Raw genomic sequence first — 14519 nt, 5'->3', positions numbered from 1 at the left:
TGTCTCCACGGAGGGCTGTGTGTCCCCCCCCTACAGGTGGAGCTGCTGCTGCTGCTGCTCGTGTACCCCCGTGGGCGCCCCCCCACCACCACCCAAAACGAAGGGGGGCTGCAGGGATACCTGAGAGTATTGGCTCAGGCGCCCGGCCCCCCCCGGCCCAAAGCGTGCAGCCGCTACCTGCGGCGTTTGGCCGCCCGGAGCCTGGGGGGGTTACGGGAGGGCTTTGGCATGATGGGGAGCCCCGGAGGGGGGTTACGGCTTTGCCTCCGTTTGGAGCCCGACAACGCGACCCCCCCTCATCGCCTCCACATCCTGGCGCTGCTGCTGCAGATGGGGGGGGGGCTCAGGGCTGATAGGTGCGGTTGGAGTCGGGGGGAGCAGAATTAAGGCTCACCCTGTGCCCCTCCCGCTTTCCCCCCCCCCCCCCACTCCTCCCGGTCAATGCCCTATTCAGCTCCTAAGGCCCCTGGTGGTGGGGGGTGTCTCCAACTCCTCTTTGCCCCCCCTTCCTTTACCCGTAGCGGCTCAATTGCGACCCTCCCCCCCCCTTGGGACGCCTCCAGGCGACGCCGCATGTTCGACACCATGTGGGAAACGCTGGGGGGGGAACCCGAAAGCCAGTTGGTGTGAGAAGGGGCTCGGCCCCCCGCCATCATCACCCCCTTCGTGTTGGATGAAGGGGACGGAGATGGGGGGTGGGTGGCGGCCGCCTCGTTGCCCCCCCGCGGTCTGGCCATAGGAAATAATTCATCTCGATGGTTTTCTTATGGATTCATTTGCTTCCTCGAGGTTGTCCTGACATTCGGCAATTTCCTTCAGTAGTGTTTCGAGCCTTTTCACTTCTGCATCCTTCTGCTGTAGAAATATCACATTCCAAACAGGACAAACCAGATCATTTTAGAAACAATTACAAGCCAAGTTGCATTTTGGTGTTAAAAACAGCCATAGACTCATAGAATAGCCTTGGTTGAAAAGGACCACAGTGTGCAGGGTCTCCAACCAGCAGACCAGGCTGCCCAGAGCCACATCCAGCCTGGCCTGAAATCTGTCCAGGGATGGAGCATCCACAACCTCCCTGGGCAACCTGTTCCAGTGTGTCACCACCCTCTGTGTGAAAAACATCAACCTAATATCCAACCTAAACGTCCCCGTATCACTTTAAAACCATTCCCCTTGTCCTATCACTATCCACCCTTGTAAACAGCCATTCCCCTGCCTGTTTATATGCTCCTTTCAAATACTAGAAGGCCAAAGTGAGGTTTCCCTGGAGCCTTCTCTTTTCCAAGCACAACAAGCCCAGTTCCCTCAACCTGTCCTCACAGGAAAGGTGCTCCAGCCCTCTGATCATCTTACTGGCCCCCCTTAGCATTATTTGCAATTCTCTTTTGCCTTCCTGCAAGCACACCTGCTTCAGGGCACATTTCATCCCACTGTTAGGCCTTGTAAGAAGCACTATGGCAAGTCCATATGCAGAAAACAATGGCATTCCATTCACTAACAGAGAAACTATTCTGCCCTTGCTCCTGACTCTTGTCCCTGCCTCCTCCTGCACTGGGCAGTGTTTGTGGGCAATGAAAGAAATACCCACATTCTGGAAAATACAGACAAAAAAGAAACAGGCAGAAAAGCGGTACTAATACTTTGTCACTGGTGGGAATCTCCACAGAAAGTGCTGTGCTAAAGGTGTGAGGTTAAGGGATCATCACTGTCACGATAAAAGTGATAGCATGGAAGATTTAGCGATGGCGTGCTGACTAGAAGGAAAAAACAACACTTACCTTGGAGCTTGTTCATTTTCTCTCCTATCATTGGATATCTTCTCATCATCTACGTAGCTCTGAGGTTGGCCAAAGCCTGTTGCCATGAGCTTTGCTAAACGCAACAGTGCTGTGGCTCAGAGGTATTACACCGGCACATAGCATAGGAGAACTCCATAACCCAAGTGTCAAGGGAAGAAGAAAGGGGAACTGTTACAATTAATTACGTTCACTAAATTGATAATTGTAGGCTTCTTGTCACACACTACTGCCTACAGCAAAACAGCACAGATGTTGACAACTGTGATTTCTGCATACAAGCAACCACTCGAGGCTGAGCACTCTCTCCTGTCTCTTTGCCATGTCTAGAAAGACCCAGAAGAGCTCAGTGTTCTCTTGCTGTTAGTTTACATCCTCCAAGCACTTCCAAAGGCACGCTGCTCTGTAGAAAAAGCTGAGCTGCCCAGAAAGTTTGTGCAGGAAGAAGGCAGCAGTGTCAGTGCACGTCATCCTGGGGGATCTGAAAGCATTTGTGAAGAGAACAGGGAAAGAAGAGGGAAGAGAGCAAAACCAACAGGCACTAGCACTGCTGCCCACAGGGGGCGGGGCTTGAGGCAGGGCCTGTGCCAGAGGGGGGCCTGGCACAGTTAGGGCCAGCTCAGGGCCCAGAGCAGAGGGGGAGCAGGCAGAGGCAGGGCCTTGGGGCCCAGGATGGAGGAGGACCAGGCACAGCTGGGGCCAGCTCAGGGCCCAGAGCAGAGGGGGACCAGGCACAGCTGAGGCCACTGCAGGGCCCAGGTGAGAGGGGAACCCAGCACAGTCGGGGCTGCTTTGGGGCCTGGGCCGGAAGGGGGCCCGGCACAGCCAGGGCCTATCCCCCTTTTTTGCACATATGAAATGCTCCCAGCTGTGTTGCACAGCAGAACATCTTTCAATGGAGATGAAAGCCTGTGAAATGAAAGAATCCTTTCTTATTTCTTTCACATTTGTGTTTGTTGACTGCAGTTCCAACCAGGTGGACTCGCAGTGTCTTGCAAGTGCCACCTGGAAGCAGGTACAGACTGGAGACACAGCACCCTCAATGTCCAGGTGAGTAACAGCAGCCAAGGAGGCCTTTGGGCTCTGCAGGGTCCAAGTGTGGAGCATTACACACAGGAACAGCTGAGTATAAAGACAGTGGCAGAGCTGCAGAGCTTGCCATAGTAGGGAGGCACAGTGGCTGAGCTCATTTCCCACAGTAACACAGGAAATAAGAGCCATGAGGGAAATGCAGATGCCTTCTGCCCCCATCAGAGGGGAGGAATGAGCTGCACTTCCACAGAGACATTCCTCTCACAGCCACTCACACCTCAGGTGTGGAGGGACGAGCTGGGGCTGCTGGTGGCAGCTGTGGAACACTGCCATCTGTGGTGCTCCATCCTACCTTGGAGGTGGGCATGTAGAGCTGAGGACCTTTGTCACTGCACAAATGACTGCAAGCAGAGATGTAGCAGAGGGAACATAAAGCATTTAATAACTTATACAAAGCAATGACTAATAGAAATGACAGTATTTCCAACCAAATATCCCCCATCCTAACAGTCATATCTGATTTCTACAATCCCACCCAAACAATTTCCCAGCCCCCTCCAATTCCTCCTCACTATCCCACCCCTGAATTTCCCTCCCCCAATTCCCACACAGTAATTGCCCACACTAATTACCAGTATGCAGGGCATAGAGAACACCTGTTCCTTGTGTGCAGACACCTGGAAAAAAAAGAAGTGTCAGGGAACTGGAGGTCTGTAGCAGGTTCTGGAGGCTCTGCATAGAACGTAACCCCAGACCACAACCCCATCAGCTGCTGGAGCAGCATCATCCCTGTCATTGGGGGATGTTGCCAGTGGTGGACAGGGACACAGGGAGAAGCCACACCTTGGTGTAGCTCTGATCTGCTCATGTCCAGTCCAATCCTCTATAGCACTTTCCATCTTCTGTCCTTTGTTCTTAACCGTATCCTTCCTTCTCTTCTGCTCTTTTCCTTTCTTTTAGGTGTCTTACCTGTATCTGCTTTTCCCCTCTTCTGTTCTTTTACTGCTCTGGTCAGCATCCAGTGTCTGCACCGCAACTCTAGGTTTTGGGATGGAGAAAGGTACACAGGGCATAGATTTGTACAAGAAAAGCTCTCTTGCTGTGCTCAACAGATGACAAAAAGGAACCCTCAGGACCACAAAGGCAGCTTGTTTCTCCAAAGGCCACAGCGTAAGCTCGTGTAACTGGGAAGGACTCTGTTATACATCTCCTAGAAGTGCCTTTGAATGAATAATTTTCTGGTCTTGTTTCTAATTGTTGCTCAGAGGAAATGAAGTTTTTATCCTTGAATCTTCGGAGGAGAGAGCTCTCGGCTCCTCGAGCAGCGCAGGCCGAGATCTGCCCGGAGAAGGAGAGCCGAGACGGGCCCCTGCTGCTGCTCCTGCTGCTGCTGCTGCTCCTGCTCCCGCAGGGGCAGCCTGCAGGCAGCGGGTCCAGCAGCCGGCACCCAGGCGGCTGCAGCCAGGGGACCCCGGCCTCCCAAGCGCCGAAGGAGAAACCGCAGCCGACGCCGAGCTCGAGCCTCTCACAGCCGGCCAATGCGTGCTGCAGCAGCTTGGGGAATGAACCAGCCTCTGGACCCGTCCCTGCTGCCACCAAACAGCGGCTGGAGCCCTGGAGACATTTCTACTTCCTTGTCGTTCACCGCTTCATCTTACATGGGAGACAGCTTGCCACGCAACCCAGCGCTGCAGGAACTTCCCTGGCGCCCAAGAGAGCAAGAGCAGCATGCTCCTGAGGCCGGCCTGCTTTTCCACTCCTTATCGCTCACAGTGAACATACAGCATGAAGTAACGGTGATGCCAGAGGAGTGGGAGCCTTGGGAGGACCCGCAGCGCCCACCTTTCACCAGCTCTGTCTGGGTAGAGGAAGGCTGCTGGCTGCGCACCGATGGAGATGACAGTGATGAAGATGACAAGTGAGCGCCCTGCAGTGGGGTCATGTCGGCACCCGCATAGTGGCCTGAGGTGGTAGTGGATAGACCAATAGTTATAAGGACAGGTTGTTTCAATAATAAATCGTTTCAGTTTGGTCACTTCAGTTTGGTCATTCACTCCTTTCCTTGAGGGCGAGATCTCAGATGCGATTTTAATTTTGCCAGTGAAAACGTGCAAGGCTTTGGCTTGGTTGAACGAGGTGTACTCCCACAGGGAACTCATCCCGATACTTCCATCACCCGCCCCTCATCCCGCCCTGCTCGGCCCTGGCTCTGCCCAGCTCCCCAGGCCGTGGCTGCGCGGAGGGCGGTGTGAGCGGGGAGCGCGTCCCATGCCGAGCCGACAGCCTCCCCATAGCCGTGCCGCCATGCTGCCCAACACTGGATAAGGCGACCTGGGCTTTCCTCCTTCCTTCGGCAGGGCCGTGAGCTCCGAGCCACAGGAGCTGCCGGGGCAGAGCTGGGGCCGGGGCCGGGGCCGGGGCCGGGCAGAGGGACAGACGCGTGCTCCGCAGCCCCTTGAGGGCGATGGGACGCGGGGTGGAGGCCGCGGCCGGGCACGGTGGCCCCGGAGCGGCTGGGTCGGACCCGGAGTCCCGCTCGGTGCTGTTTGCTCACGGGCCGAGCTGTGTGCACGTCCGGAGGGCAAAGTGCGGCTGTGGGTGTGCTGCGGAATCTGAATTGAGTGACTGCTGCGGCGTTATTTCTGCGCTGCTAATGAACGGGGACATACGTTGACCTTATTCGTTCCCATGTGTTGCAAGCAGTAGTCATGAGATCCTGTACGAGTGCAGAAAGCGCCCACGGTGCAGCCTGTGGGCTGCCCTGGTTGCGGCCGTGCCTGCTGCAAAAGGAGCCCACTTGCATGATTCTAACTCCCTGAACCTGTCCAGTTAACATTTCTCTTACCCCTTAGGCTGTTCAACCATCCAGACTATTATGTATTTACTTGGATACAAAAGTATTTTGAGAGATGGTAATGAAAGCTTTGCTAATGTGAATGGTGTCAGCTGTTATCACTTTGGCCTCAAATCCTTTCATTCTATCACAGAAGTCAATCAGGTTCACCAGGCTTGATTTTACCTACTGAGATTGATGATGCATTGGAACATGCTGCCCAGGGAAGTGGTGAAGTCACCATCCCTGGTGATGTTCAGGAAGGGTTTAGATGTGGCACTGAAGGACATGGTTTAGTGGCCATAGTGGGGATGGGTTGAAGGTTGGACTATATTGTCTTTTCCAACCTTCCAAGTTCTAAGATTACCTCTCATCTATGGCTAGTTTCTCATGTCCTGGTAAACCATGTTCCTAAGCAAGGCACTACCAGTGTCTGCTCTCACTGAATCACCCATGCCACTCAGCAACGCTATTTCCTTGTTCATGCTCTTTCTACCCACATTATAGCAGATAAACAAGTTGCCACTGGCTTCCCTTGCAAGTCTCAGCTGCAGGTGAACTTTGGTTCTCCTCACACTGTGCTGATATGCTCATGCAATTTTCCCAGTTCCTTTTTATCTCACTGGTGCTTCCACTCTGTGTGACACCTTTGTACACAGGGGCTCAGTCACAAGTCGTTTGCACAGCTGTGTCAGCCTGCTGGTTGGTTGGACAGACTTGTGGGGATTTATTGGGTTAAATGCAGTTACTTGCAAACTGAGTTTTACTGTGAAAGCCTTAAGGAAAATCATGGTCATTTTTGAAAATCTGATTTTTGGCTCTTGTCTTTGGCACCCTGCATTGGGATTGTGATCCTGGACTTTGCCTTTACAGCGTGTTGAGCTACTGGTCCTCTGTGTTCAGAGGGCCAAAAGAATTAAATTACAGAGAGCTGCACTGAGTATCAAAACGTTAGAATTGGTTGGTTTTGTTGTTTTTAGAGGTCACTCCTTTTCTGCTTTTGGAGAATGCAGCAGTTCTGTTGTGGGCAGCCTTGGATTATTGTACAAAAAGTCTTCAGTGGTGGTGAAAGGCTTTTCTGTAGCTTTATCCATTTATTCTGTATTTTGGGTCTGATTTCCTTGTAAAATGTTGAAGGCAGTTGCCTCTTGCTAAGACTGCAGTGATTGTTTTTGTCCCCAAAGACTGCAAGATGTCACTGAGTTCCAGATTTTGCTTTGTTCCCCCTCTTGTTTCCCCTCTACCTCCTTCACATCTTCAGGAAACTAGCAGGCTGCACGCTCTTCATCACTGGTGCGAGTCGGGGAATTGGCAAAGCCATTGCTCTGAAGGCTGCCAGGGATGGTGCAAACATTGTGATTGCTGCCAAGACAGCAGAGCCCCATCCTAAACTATCTGGGACTATCTACACAGCTGCAGAAGAGAGTAAGTTGTAATCAGGGTGGGCTTCAGACTGTGGGCTGTGTGTGTGTGTCATTGCTTAGTTCTTGCGTATGAGTGGGAAACTGCTCTGACTCTCCTAGCTCCCATTCAGCTTTAAAAGAATGAGCCCAAGTGCTTCTCCTGCCTCCCAGGAATTCTGTGAGGTATTGAAGTTTGATGTTAATGAATACACATGTGCATAAAGGTAAAAATGTTATGTTAATTAAAATGTGTGGTGAGCCATGTACATTCTCAGTGTTAGGATTTTGTTGTGGCATCCCTATTCATTATGCAGTATGTGAAAGTGTCAGAGTTTGAAAGGTGTAATTTTTAATGCATTCACTGAATGAGAAAATCTCAGTAGTCAGTTTGTGCAGTCTGAGAGACAAATTCTAAGTGTGCTTTTTTCTAATCACGCAGTTGAAGCAGCTGGAGGAAAGGCATTGCCATGCATCGTTAATGTGAGGCAAGAAGAGCAAATTATCAGCGTCGTGGAGAAAGCTGTGAAGACATTTGGAGGTATGCTGAGGGGCAGGGGAGTCTACCAAGCAGATTATTCAATGAAGAAGAAGAGGAAAGAACAGCCTAACCTGCTTTACTCCTGTTTTTTCTTATTTCACTGCTAATGTGAGGTGACTTACTTTAAAACCAGGGATTGATATTTTGGTGAACAATGCAAGCGCCATCTCTTTGACCGGCACTTTGGAAACAGAAACCAAGAAGGTCAATCTTATGATGGATGTCAACGTACGAGGAACCTACCTCACGTAAGTGCTGAGGCAAAGCCATTTTGACAAAATGTTTAATGCTGTCTCAGTTTGTCTGAGATCTTGGTGCAGAGAGTAATAATAACTAAACGCATATATACTGTATTATTTTTCAAATGTGGTTTTAAAAATGAGATAAATATGTGAGCAGAAGGTAAGAAATATGGGACTAGATGATTCTCTACACTGGTAATCTGGCTTGTTAGCACATCATGGTTTACTCCCTTTCCAGAACTATTACAAGGAGACTATTGCTTCCGAACATCTGGAATATCTGCTTTAGTAGAAGTTGCTGCACAGCTTGGAGGATGCAGCCCAGCTGTTAGACATGAATGCTATTCCTGAGATAAGTGAGATAGGACAGGTTTTTTTTCTGTTCTTTTCATCAGTTAAATACTTGATTACAAGGGAAGGGTTTCAGCTCACCATTGGACCTTTGTGAAAGTGAAACTACTGCTCTGCTGTAGTGGTAAATGTTCTGTAAAATAAGAGATGACTGTCTTGCTTGATTCCTCTCTTCCAGGTCTAAAGCGTGCCTTCCCCACTTACGGAAAAGTAAGAACCCCCATATCCTGAACCTCAGCCCACCTCTGAATATGAAACCCACGTGGTTCAAAAATCACTGTGGTAAGTAGCATCCATTGCCTTTGCTGTTATGTGTTGAGAAATGTGTGAGTAACTAATGACGTGTGCAGGAGCGCCAGCCAAGAATTCCAGATATTGTGTTTTTAGTGCTCACAAGAGACTGACAGGAATGGTTCCTCAGAGTGTTTTGCACTGAAAGAAAAGGTGAAAGAAAATTGTTTTCTGATAAAACACAGTACAAATCTCATGCCCCTAGCGTGGCCTTTATATTTCCAAGAAGGTTCTGCAGGTAAGAGATAAGAGTTTTTCATAGGATTTCTTAATACTACACCATGTTTTCTATTCCCAATAGAGATAGGAAGGCAAAATCTTTTTTTCTCTATGCTTCCACATTTGATTTGATAGCGATAAAGCTCATTGCTGTCTTTTTAAATAGAAATTATCTTTGAGGAGTGAAGGAGGCCCCAATTGCGTCTTTGGGCTAGAACATATGTTGCTCATCTTAAACCTGTGGATTATCTTTTAAACTTCAACACTTGGAACATGGTTAAACTCCTCTTGCAAGTCCATGTTCCTTCTCTGCAACATCCTCTTCTCAGAGTATACAAAAAGGATTTACAACGTGCTTTTTTCCTTTTTTTTTTCCCTCCCCAATTCAATACTCATGTAAAAGGGTCAGTTTGTATCTGAAGGGGGTGGTAGGAGCTGGGAGAGTTTCTGTACTCTAGGAAGATGATGCTTTGACCCCAGAAAGTTGATTTTTCCGTGACTTACATCCTTCAAAAGTAAAATTCTATGTGTAGACTAAATATGTATCCTACTAAATATGGGATTTTTGTGTGCTTTTTGTAGCCTACACAATTTCTAAATATGGCATGTCCATGTGTGTCTTGGGAATGGCAGAAGAATTTAAAGGAGAAGTTGCTGTCAATGTTTTATGGCCTAAAACAGGTGATTATTTTGAATTGTTGTGTTTTGTCCTATACAGGTGGTCTTATTTAGGACTGATTCAGAACACCGAGCACTTCTGTGTATTTTTTTGTGATCAAAGATGTTGTGTGGGTATTGGCTTTCTTTCCTAGTTCTCACTGTTGCCTTCCTATTTTCACTTAAACTTGCCTTCAGCCTGAGCACATTCTGCTTTTTCTCCTGTCTTGTCACTGCTCCTTTCAACATGACTCAAACTTTGGTTTGCACACCATCCCTGAGTAGTATTGGACATTTATGTTAATATTTAGAATCCCCAGCTATTTAGATTGCCAGGAAATAGATGAAGCTGACAAGATATGTACCTCTGTAGATGTAAAAAAAAAAAAAGTTTGGGCTGAGTGGGAAATCAATTGCTTTTTCACACAACCATCCAACCCTTCTTGCAAGTCACAGCACACTGAAGGGCCGCATAGCAGAAAAATAACTTGGTGTGCCCATCTTATACTAGCTCCAGTTTATTGTCCATGGGTCAGTGAGGACCAGGGCTGCTGTTGAAGGTTTGGTAGCTGCTGAACAAAGAGACCAGTGTCTTGAAAGCATTAGAAGCAGTAAGTGAGCTTTCAAAATTTGTATGTATCAGTGTTTCCTTGATGAAAACTGTTCATGTTCTGAAGTATAAAAGTTTGTAATGTTCAGTCTAGGAAGAAAAATGTTGTTTTGAAAGGTTTATCTGCCAAAACAAAAGTTAACTACTTTAGAGAGTGAGAGAGGTGACTTCTGTAGTATCTACATTACAATTACAAAGTTTTTAATTTAAAGAACATCATATATATGTGATCAGCTTCAATGCTGGAGATTGACACTGTGCTAGTATGGTTCTATTGGTTCATCCAGCTCCTTGAAACAAGAAAATATGCTGATAGTGAGATGTTACGAGCTCTCGATTTTACTAAAAGTGAAAGAGGTAGCCTGCCAAAAGGATGTAAGAGTGTGAATGAGTAGTAGAGGTACTGCAGGGTCAAAGTGGAAGATGCTGTATGTATGAATTAATGGAAAACCAGCAGCACTTTGTATGAAATAGATGGAAGGATGTGCAGATTGCAGGACAGTAGATGGTTTTTCATATCAGTCTTTGCCCATAGTTTTGCTATATTTAGAACAATAATAATTGGCTGTAATGTGAAAGTAGAGGAGCATAAGCCAGGAAAAGTTTGAGTTTGTGCTATTGGGTTTCTCATCTTTAACTTAGAGTCACTTTGTTATCTCACAAGTTATTGTGGGTCTAAAATTGAGATTTTCAGTATGGTAATGGCTGCAGAAAATGTTAATTGCTGATGCACATTCACTTTGAGAAAGATAGTTGTCCTGTTAGTTTTTCATGTCCTGAATAAAGCCAGAGGAAGTCTTTGTGTGGAAAGTATTGATAGAAGCATTGAATAATATGAATATTACAAGGAGTTCTTCCCTTTATTCCTCTTTTGGTTCCTTTAATACTTTTCAAGTAAGGGAATCTTTACACTTTGAGGATTGTTTGCTGGTTGACCATTCTTTGCTGGTTGATGGTATTTCACAGTTTAGTCTTCTCATGATTACTTTCATGTGAGAGGAGAATAAAGTTTATGCATTTGCCAAAGAGATGAGTATGTGATGTCATTAGTGTTAAACTTGTAATTTCCTGTCCTCTGAATTTTCCAGCCATACATACAGCTGCTATGGATATGCTGGGAGGATCCGGAATAGAGAAGCAGTGCAGAAAAACTGACATAATTGCAGATGCTGCATATTGCATTTTAACAAAGCCGAAAACTTTCACTGGAAACTTCATTATTGATGAAGTTCTACTGAGAGAAGAAGGCGTTAAGGATTTTGATGTCTATGCAATTGCACCAGGTAAAAGAGATCTTTAAAATGAGAAGCTTGCGAAGGAAGGAAGGCCATATGGGGAATATGGATATATTCCTTTGACTCAGTCAAAAGATGCTTTGCCTCACGTTTGAGAATGTGGATTCTGGGAAAGCACATAATAGTCCACTGAGGCTCTAATAATCAATGCCTATATAAATATATATATATATATATTTTAAACCCATTAGCAAAAAGAAAATAGACCTGCACCACAAGCGCATGTATTACTATTTACCAAATAGTGAGATAGTGTTTCTTCATCTTCAGATGTTTCTGACTGAATTTGTAAGAGGCTTCTGGGTCTGATTTTAAATGTACCAGAACCTAAACATGTCACCTCGTCTTCTTTCAACCTGTAGTTCATTTACTGGTAAATTGAGGTGCTGTTGCCTTCAGAATGGATTCCTGTTTGTGCTGTTCACCCTTACTTGGGCTTACTGTTATTGTTCAACTCCCCTTTAGGTCACCCCCTGATGCCTGACTTCTTCTTGGATGCTGAAACTGACATGACAGCCACATAATCAGAAGGCCGTGGAAGGGCAACCTCTGCATGTACATGTCGATTATTTGTGATGATAATGAATGCCTCCTCTATTTCAAGTTACTTTTGGACTACATTCAAGCTATGTGGCAAAATCTATTGTATTTGGGCTGTTTGATTTATGGAAGTGACTTTAGTGTCTGCAACTTTCACAGTTCATAATCAGCACCTTGTTTTGAACAACCTTTTTGCTTTTTACCACCAGAGTTAAGTGGCATGAAGATTATGAGTAAATATTGCTGTAAAAAAATCACAAGCAATCAGCATATTTTGCAGGAGTGTTACATCTTTCTTGCAGTGTGAGAACTTGAGAAGCTTCTATTCCTACATGAAGTTCTCACAGTCGTACATGATGTGAATGTCTACAAGATGAAATAGAGAAGTTGTTTTTTTACAAAAGCATCAGGTTCACTTTTTCAGAATAGTGATGTTTCTATTGGAGGGCAAATAGGAATACTGGATATGTTTTATAGGAGTGCCAAAACAAATATAGGAAAGAAAGAGGCTAAGTTTGAAAAGAGCCCAGTTCCCTTGAAAATACTATTTGTGAGTGCGCACTTAGACTTTTCTGCCAGGAACTGATACTGCCAACTGCCCAGATCTCCAACACAGTAGCAATTCACTGAGTAGAATAATTATTTCCTGATACACTGACCTTCTGCATGGCTTTTAGGGGCTGCTAAGCATTACATGCCTTATAAATTGCAAATGCTCTTTCTTAATGTTAAATGAGCACATTCACTGCAGTGTACAAAGTTGCTGATTAAAGTAGTGAATTGATTCACACCTTAGAAGCTTTTGCAGAAGAACTGCTGAAAACATATATATTCTTAGAAAGATAAGTGAGATAGAGTGTTCCAGCATTTTACAGAGAATCCATCTATTTCTTTTAGGTGCTTCACAGGCATCAGGTGGAGCCAAGCTTAATAAAGAATCAGCTTCAGCGGGGCCTGTTGCAGAAACATTCAGAGTTATTCAGGGAGAACTCAATAAAGAAACAGTGAAATCCACGCAGGGCGTCTTTCAGTTTGAATTGTCAGGTAAGACCATCACTTGTAAAATTCTCAAATGCTCACTTTTCTAGCAAGAGTCAGTCTGTATTTTCACATGTAAATACTTGTCTTTTATAACTGGTCTAGGAACAGGGACATCTTTGGGTGTGCTCTGTAAGATGCTGCCTTTCAGAGCCAACTTCAGCACATGTGGGATTTACCCTGCTGCTGTTGTCACAGGGAGATGCTTTCTGCATCAGCAGCATGTGCTGCTCTTTTGGGGACTGTGGTGTGTTTTCCTGGTGTTTCATTTCTGCTGTGTCACCCTGCTGGCCGTGCTGCACAGGGTCAGCATGGTAGTTCTGTTCCAAACCCCTGCTGCCTCCAGCTCCACCAGCAGCCACTGCCTTGTCCCCTGACACTGTGGCATTGTGGGGCATCTGCTGGGGCTGACCTTGTCTGCACAGAGAGCGCGGGGCAGCTTCTGGCACAGCACCTCCAGCACGTCTAGCACGAAGATGGGAGAGAAAAGCAGGCGGGGGTAGCAAAGGGCAGGGCACATCAGTCCTTGTGGTGCTGCCACAGGTTCTCCCTGTTCCACTCAGGTGATGAAGGAGGCACTTGGTTCCTTGACCTGAAAACCAGCAGTGGGAGTGCTGGGTTTGGGAAGCCTCCTGCAGCAGCTGATGTTGTGATGAGCATGTCGAGTGGCGACTTTGTGAAGATGTTCACTGGTGAGTAACAAACGGGTTTGGCAGAACTGAGGCAGCTACTGGTGGCAGGAAACATCTTGCTGATGGATGAGCTGACAGGCTCACCTCTCTTTGTGGTCTTGGAATTGGATGAGCTGTAGCTGGAAGTGCATGGCCTTTAAATTCCCTTCCAACGTAAGTCACTCTGTGAGTCCATGATTTTATAATAAAAATATCTACTGCTTTGTTCAGTAGCTATTGAACTTTTCAGAGTGTAGCTTCAGAAAGCATCCAGTCAATCTGTTGAACCTCTTTTCTGATGCTTTTACAGTAGAACTTGGTAGCAAAGTAACTACTATATGATATCGCAATCTCCAGTTCCTTTCCTTTTCCTGATGATTCTGTGTCTTCTTTTTAGGTAAACTAAAGCCAACCATGGCCTTCATGTCAGGAAAATTAAGGATTAAAGGTAGCATTGAAGCTAGAGAAGATGCTGACACAGTTTAATGCTAAACTGTGAGGGAGAAGCTGTACCAGCAGAACATCCAGCCTTTCTTTTATAATAGCAGTGCTACATTTTCAAACGATAATCTACTTTTTTCTCTTTTTTTGTGTGTATAACAACTGTGGATAAAATGCTGATCTGTTAGAGAAGATCTAATTTAGTTTTATTAAGACTGAAAGGTGTTTGTGATTAAACAATTCCTTCTTGAGAATACTTCTATTATGTAACTGGTGTTTTCCTTTCTTACACTCCTTTGGAGCAATGCAACACACCTGAAGTGGGTTTTCTTTTACATATTTGCTTGCATGCGTGCATGTCCCATAAGAAGTCTGGGAGGAGCAAATATCACCTTGCAGATCTTCACACAAACACACCCCCAGCCCAGACTGCCACAAACAAGGTAATCCCTCCCACAGCACCTGCGTGCAGCACCAGAAGGTTTAAACTACAACATGTTTACAGGCACATCACCTTCCCTCTTTAGCATGGAAAGAATGGAAACTCATGAGAAAAAGCACA

The 14519-nt window shown here is 46.4% G+C and overlaps 1 pseudogene across 1 annotated transcript; it reads left to right on the top strand.

Annotated features, from left to right (window-relative positions):
• The first annotated feature begins 231 nt into the window (after nucleotides 1-231).
• On the top strand, nucleotides 232-14519 carry LOC146754999 (hydroxysteroid dehydrogenase-like protein 2; annotated as a pseudogene). Its single transcript, XR_014938495.1, has 12 exons — nucleotides 232-361; nucleotides 6871-7086; nucleotides 7504-7602; nucleotides 7736-7850; nucleotides 8374-8477; nucleotides 9288-9386; nucleotides 11061-11255; nucleotides 11733-11818; nucleotides 12305-12320; nucleotides 12705-12851; nucleotides 13409-13537; nucleotides 13914-14519. The product of XR_014938495.1 is annotated as a hydroxysteroid dehydrogenase-like protein 2 (transcript).

The sequence above is a fragment of the Coturnix japonica genome, chromosome 37, assembly GCF_054131305.1.
Source record: "Coturnix japonica strain WE chromosome 37, WE-NBRP24, whole genome shotgun sequence".
NCBI classification, from domain to species: domain Eukaryota; kingdom Metazoa; phylum Chordata; class Aves; order Galliformes; family Phasianidae; genus Coturnix; species Coturnix japonica.
The sequence above is the reverse complement of the archived record's forward strand: the minus strand, read 5'-3'. Positions and strand labels throughout refer to the sequence as shown.